Source organism: Porites lutea, chromosome 3 (assembly GCF_958299795.1).
Source record: "Porites lutea chromosome 3, jaPorLute2.1, whole genome shotgun sequence".
NCBI lineage: Eukaryota > Metazoa > Cnidaria > Anthozoa > Scleractinia > Poritidae > Porites > Porites lutea.
Window position 1 is genome coordinate 31570174 of NC_133203.1, and position 7395 is coordinate 31577568.

At 39.4% G+C, this 7395-nt stretch overlaps 1 pseudogene; it reads left to right on the forward strand.

Moving 5' to 3' along the window:
• The first annotated feature begins 277 nt into the window (after positions 1-277).
• LOC140932154 (uncharacterized) lies at positions 278-1933 on the forward strand (annotated as a pseudogene).
• Positions 1934-7395: the final 5462 nt, after the last annotated feature.

Below are 7395 nucleotides of genomic sequence, written 5' to 3' on the forward strand. Positions count from 1 at the left end.
TGAACGGAGTTATCCAATTTCTGAGCCAGATTATAACCATGTGAACAATATACGGTATTTTTTGTATATCATATGATGATAGTATTTTCATGTTTTTTCGTGATTTAACGCCTTTTCCTTACAGAACTTTAAGTTTTTTCAAACCTTGACGTCACAAAGAATGTTTATTTCACTCTCATGTTACCTTGGGTGTCGGAGGCTTTTCATGCGCGGTTTCCGGTTTCGGTAAAAAAAAGTGACCCGCTTCGCCGCTCGTGTCTTCCGCCGAAGGCCGAGGATGTGTTGGCTTGCGGACGATGAAGCTTCTCTTCGCACGCGGGAAAAAACCCCTGGTACCCAGGGTAGTCTTCACGCGTGAAGAAACAAGTCAGTTAAACTGGTAAAAAAATATATGAATATATGAAAATCATATATGAGAACTGCGAAGTGAAGAATTATGTGAAATAATACTGATCATCGCAAGTTGTAGACGCAACTTTTGCAGTTGTGAAAAAAAAGCCTGGAAAAAATTGGCTTGTACGGGAATTGAACCCTTGACTGCTCTGCGATACCAGTGCAGCGCTATTACCTGAATTGAGCTAACAAGCCAACTCGGAGCAGATCCTTGAATTGGTTCGCTATAAGCCCGTGAAGGGATGATGATAGAGTTATGAATATATGAAAATCATCTAATTTTTTCAGGTTTTCTTTTCTCAGTGGCAGCCACTCCCCCATAAGGTTTACTGAGTTTTTTTTCCTAGAGGATAAAACGTCAGTACCTGATGTTTTCAGTAGCTGTTCGTTCATCCCTCGTGCACATTTTGAGACAAGTTTAGTGATGGTCAGTTGCTATGGTTACGAGTTATGTCGTCATAAGTAGCAGGTGGTCAAGCCAATTTGGGGTGAAAATACATGTTTTTTTCAATTTTTTTCAACAATAAAAGTAAATCTTGTGGCCAAAATCGTACAAAGTGCTTATTTATGTGTTTTTTTTTTTCATGTAAAACACAAAAATTACCATCTCTCGCAATTTTAACCTGATTTCTGATTCTTGGTAAAATACAAGATGGTAACTATTATTGGTGACGTCACAGGCCTCCAGCAGCGCCACCACCCCTAAAATATACCTCATCTTGTTAACAAGATCAAAGTCTTTCCACCTAAGGTAAAATCGTTTCAAAATATTGCAACATATCAAACAAAACTCAGGGGGGAGGTTCCATCCACCCACCCCCCCTCCCCCACCTTGTACCAAGGTGGGACTATGAATTTGCGTGTACGTCCGAGGGTTAAATGGCGCTAAATTCTACCGACAACTAGACGGGGACATTACTGACCTTACTCAACAGCATGTTACGGTTTACATTGAACGTATGTTTAACGACGGTTACATCGACGAAAAGACTAAAAAGTACCTATAGCACAGACAAACATTAAACAGGGACGTTTTTACATTCGACCTAAAATACATAAAACGGGAAATCCTGGACGTCCCATAGTTTCATCTAACAGCCACCCTACTGAACATATCCCACAATTTTTTGACTACCACATTAACCCTCTAGTCTCAACCTTGGGTTCACACTTTAAAGACACTACCGACTTCATCAATAAACTTTCTGACCTTGGTAACCTACCTAACGACGTTTTTCTTGTAACTCTTGATGTGTCATCCCTTTATACCAACATTCCACATAATCAAGGAATTGATGCATGCCGTAATCTTCTTGATACCCGCTCTAACAAACACATCCCCACAGAGACACTATGTGATCTACTACGCATGATCCTTACTTTGAATAAGCTCACGTTTAACCAACAGCATTATCTTCAAATCTATGATACTGCTATGGGTACTAAAATGGCTCCTTCTTTTGCTAACCTTTTTCTCGGTATGTTCGAACCTAACGCTCTCACTAACGCCCCTTGGCAGCCTCACACCTGGTGGAAATAAATCGATGGTACTTTCATGATCTGGACAGAAGATCGTCGATTATCTCAATAACATTCATCCCATTTTTAAGTTCACTACAGGGGAGGATCCAGGATTTTTTTAGGAGGGGGTGCACTCGTCTCCTGCTCTACTTCAGCACCAATAAACCACATAGTTTTTTTTTGGCAGAATACCAGTTGTATTAGAAAACCGCAGGTCAGCTCTCACTCACTTACTAATGTACATTTATTGGACGTCATCAGGTATCTCTACATAACGGTGTAATTGAAACTGATCTAAATGTATTTACTAAAGCACAGATAAACATATGCATCAACACCTTCTCAGCTCATCATGCCATCCTCATCACATTAAGATAGCCATTCCGTTCAGATTATTTAGCCCTTCGCGACCGCCGTATCTATTCGACAAACGTTAAGTTTAAACTTCGCATTAATGCCTAAAAACATATCTCCTTGCTCGTGGATACAATGATACTTTTCTAGAAGAACAGTTTCTACGCGCTGCCAATATTCCTCGTGCTAACGCGTTACAGACTAAACCTAAAGATTCTAACAAAGGAGGATTATGCAGTCTTTCCATGATACCATGTGGCAATTTTTCGTGGTTTTTCCCTTGTAACCTGTCCATATTCGATGCATCGTGAGCGTCGGAGATGAGTTTTCGAATTTTCAAAAGAGCTTCTTTGACGGCTTGAAGTGAGTTTGTTTTGTTTCATTAATTTAGTTTTGATTGGTACTGAATTGATATCCTGAGCGATTTTTTCAAGCTATTAATGTATAATTGAGAAGCAGTCTCCCTAAAAGCGAAAAACATTTACCTTATATTTTTACTATCAACACTAATATCCATCCGCTAATAACGAAATTGCAGTTAGAATAAGGAAATTGTCTATTTTACTGCCATTCCCAGCATTTCACTGCTGAACGACCGTTAGCGCGGCTAAAATATGCTAATTTTAGTCTCTGTTATACAGGTTTTTTAACGATCGTTTAAAAGTGCCTCGGGTCATCAAATCCTAGACTATTTTGCACTCATTTGGAAGCATATTACCCCTTCTTACTGTTTCAGTACCATTTTTGGCATTATCTTTCTGTAATCAGCAAAAAATGGTCGTCTTTATTTCACAAATCCAACTAAGAAATCAAAATGCACGAATATATGCCTCAAAATCATCAGAAAATTATCCAGTGTGGCACCTAAGCCAGACCTAAAAACATGCTTTAGTTAAAGATTAAGAGATATTTTGTCAAGTTATGCCAAAAAACTTGCGGCAAATCGCGATTCAGAATTGAAGGTTTCAACTCAAAGTTTGGCCTGCGTAGCAGGCGCTTGGAAGTAGTGGGGACAAGAAAAAACGGGCGCGCGAGAAGGAGACACGCCACGGGAGAGGGAGCGCCTGCCCGGAAGGCCCCCGGAAACCGTTTCCCGCCCCAACCTAATTACCTGGCAGCCGTTGCGTGATCTGTCAAAAGTTTTGACAGAAAACGACTTTTTTGAATGCATGCTGTGTATTATAAAAAAATAATAAATAAAAATATTGTTCTCTGAGCTTACTTGGCCACAACTGTACAGACACCAACGATCACAGCGTAAGTGGAAAACTTTTACTGCGCTAAGTGGCAGCTGTTTTTGGAACAGACATGTCTTACTAAGCGGACCTAAACTTCAGAACACAAACTCGTCGTGTCGGTACAGGCTGTACCGACACGTTTTCTACTGAAGTAACGAGACATAAACAACAGACCTCAGGTCGCCTCCGAACGTCGAATAATACAATAGTGAAATGTTTTTTTTCAAATTCATGCCCCTGGTAAGTGTTTCATTTCATAAATCATGTCCAAGTTTTGATGGTATGCGTTCCATCGACAACACAGGCTACCAAGTTCTCCTGAGCAAAGAATATTTCCTCTGATCTTCATTGCAACGATTCGACAAGTCTTCTGTCTCTCGCCACTTCTGCTAATGCGTATCTGATCTCAATTCTTTCCATCGTGAATACCGTTTGAACACTCCAACTTTTCTTTGACATTACAGCCACATAGTTCCATTAAACTTAATTAATATTTGTTCTAATTATCTAACTGAGGGAGCCCATTCCTTATAAGCCCAGTGGCTTCTCTTATTGGGCTTCCTCGCCATAAGCAAGGTCGCCATGAGGTTTAAACAATAAACAAACAAGATTGAAGTGACCTCCTAGACCTGAACTTCGATTGTATAATTTAGTGGTTTCAGGAGCTAGTGGTGTAATATAAGATCCTCACTACGTTGTTCGTGTACTATTGATTGACAGTTTTCTCGCCCTGCGTGGTAACTTTTTCCTTCGGGAGCTCTCGACCAATTGGAAATGTCCGCACTCACAGAATGGGAGTTGAAACGATTTTCGGGGGCCTTCCGTGCAGGCGCTCTCTCAGCTCACCTCTCGCGTGTCTCCCTCGCGCGCGCCCATTCTCTCTTTCACCTACTACTTCCAAGCGCCTGCTACGCAGGCTACTCAAATTTAGTCAAATGTTCAATTTGCGTTGCGTGACAGTACCGGCCGCTGTCACAATAAAAAATCGTCAGTCCTTCAAATACTTGCCACTTTTAAGTAAAACATGCTTCATTTTCCCACCAAAACTATATTAAAATTCCTTTTTTCCCTTTACCAATGATATATATTGTTCAAAAATTAGTTCAGCCAGTAAAATATACCTTTCCAAGTTTCATTTAATTTCCCACTGCCCCGAACATTCGTGTTAAGTCTGTAATAACAAGACGAAAAAAAATATATTTTCAATACCAAACCTCTTCTAGTTTAAAATGTGGTCCAGCCTAAAAAAGCTGCATTAACCAGAAGTTACTCCGATTCATCATATAAAATCGAACGCTAGTGGAAAAGTAAATTTCCCACTGGTTAAGTAAATATGCGTGAACAGGTCAGAAAATATTTGACTAGTTCTTCGCCCCATGTAAGGGTATCCGGATTCCCGAGTCTGGGAAATTTTTGCTTGTAGAATCCGGAATCCAGGGCTTTGGAATCCAGAATAGAGCTCAAGTACTCGGAAATCCCACTAAGGAATGGAATCTAGAATCCACGTTCCATGAAAAAGACTGGAATCCAGCACCGGAATCCAGAATCCACTGAATGGGATCCAGAATCCAAGACTGTCTTGTATTCCCTAATATGGGGCGATAGTACTTAATGGACTGCGAACGGCTAATTGCTATTTTCCTTTATTTAACTTCCACGTCAGGAGTCCACGTTTTCGAACAAATTTGATGACCTTTGTTAATGAAATTTCAATTAGAAGGTTTCTTCCTTTTACTGACTGTTTCTTCCTATCGGGAGTGGTCAGCTTTACTTTTCACGCTCCTAGAGTTAGTTCGGAGTCCAAGGCTACATTTGTATCACAGACAGTTAATAAAGAAGTCGGCACACGCAAATAATTAAGTTTCAACATTAATTTCAAATCGTGCAACTTCAGTGAAAGTAAGAAAATAAAGTGCGTGAGTTCACGCGGTTTCTCCCAACTGAAAAAAGTACACGAATGTCAGGTCACCATTACTTCTCACCATAAAACCTTTCATGTTCCATCGAAGTCTGAACTGAGTGAAGCAGAACCAATACTCTCAACGGACAGTTATCATTGACCTTACGAAAAATCAAGTGGGACAGATGATGATTTGCTTCCCTGGGGGATCTCCCATACAAAAGTGACACGAGTGCTCGTCGTTTGCAGATTTTGTCTCATTTAGGGTGTTTGGGACGGAAAGTAACTAAATATGCTCATTCAGGTATCGATTTGGGCTGTGCATAAAGACTTCGTTCTTCACTTGGAGGACCCAAAAAGGAATATTAGTAACATCAGGCACGTCATTGGTTGTTTGGAGATTGCGAAGGTCACATAACATCTATTTTAAAGGATGGGATCACGTACGTATAAAATCGTAAAATCATTTCTAATATCTTTATCACTAGTTCCTTTATTTTTGATGAGATAACGACAAAAGGGGCGATGGGTATTGACGTAATCGTAAAGTTAAGACAATGATAAACTCAGTAGTCCACTCATTTTTCTTTTCTTTTTTTTTTTTCATTATTTAAAAATATGCGGAAAGTGAAAATCCAAACATACTGAAGTGGTGGAGAAAAGTAGGAAGTGGCTTTAACTGATATTGATGACTGTTGCACTAAGACTTAAAAGTACACATGTCAGCTAATGCACATGCGCATTTGATATCATTTATGAGCTGACGGATTCGAATATCACAAGACATAAGCGTAAAACAGAAGGTGATAAGGGGATCCTTTGTAATATCTAAACCTCGTGGAGTCGAAGTTAAATTGCAAGTCATAATCGTGATTATCAACCCTTAGTCATATTACTGACAGTACTCCATTGCAAGGAGCCCATTCAACGACAGAATTTTTTTTTTTAAATACCTCTGAATTCAAACAATCAGCAGAATCAGAAGTCTGAATCCAGCATTGCCGAAAGTTTCTCCAGAATTAGAATTTCTCCAGGTCGAGACCCCTACGCTGTCTTCACGTCTGTTTCATGTTCCCTTGGAGACTCTGTTAACCAAATATTATTGAATAATAATATAAGATGAGTTAAAGCAAATACTCGAAAAGACTTTTTCAGTAAAAGACTGAAAATCGAATGAATAACTATAACTATGTCAGGTTGTTAGCAGTTATTACCCTGTTCTTACAGACGCTTGCATTCTAGCATGTTAATGACGTAAAAATACAGAACAACACCTTAAGGATCCAGGATCACATTCTTAGAAATCGGCCTCTGGAGCCTCCGTGTGGATCCAAATTCATATTAATATCGATTTTACGAAATTAGGCGCCATCGCGTTTATCATTTCGTTTTTGGGACTCCAGTGCGGCGCTCATTTGATACACCAGCCTACCGCGGACAATCTTCGAGATGCTACGATAAAGAATATAAAGATACTTTTAGTATTTATGCTAAATGATCGATATACCATGCATCTGTTACAGAAAAAGAAAAAAAATATATATATATATATATATAGCGTACAGCATAGCAGTAGGACTGTGGATAGACAATCAGATTTGTGATCGAAGGCCGGTAGATTTATGCATGTAATAATTAATACTTATATCAAATTCCTAACATTATCCGGACGCTAACTTAACTCAATGTACATTTCACACCTGATTTCACTGTTTTAAGGTGAAATAACAATTTACTTTATAGGAATTTATAAGTACGATGCTTAATTGTGGTCGTAGACGTGAACGGGTAACCTTATTCCAGTTGTTATAATTTTACTACTTTGATCTCTAGTCCATCTTTTCTTTTAAGTGTACCCTCGTCCCATATATATAGCGTAAAGGTGATTGTGTGAAAGACCTTCCCCCTGCACTTACAAACAAACCCAAGACTCATACTGAAACCACCCCTTTCGTCACTACTTGTAATCCAGCATTACCCAACCGTGCG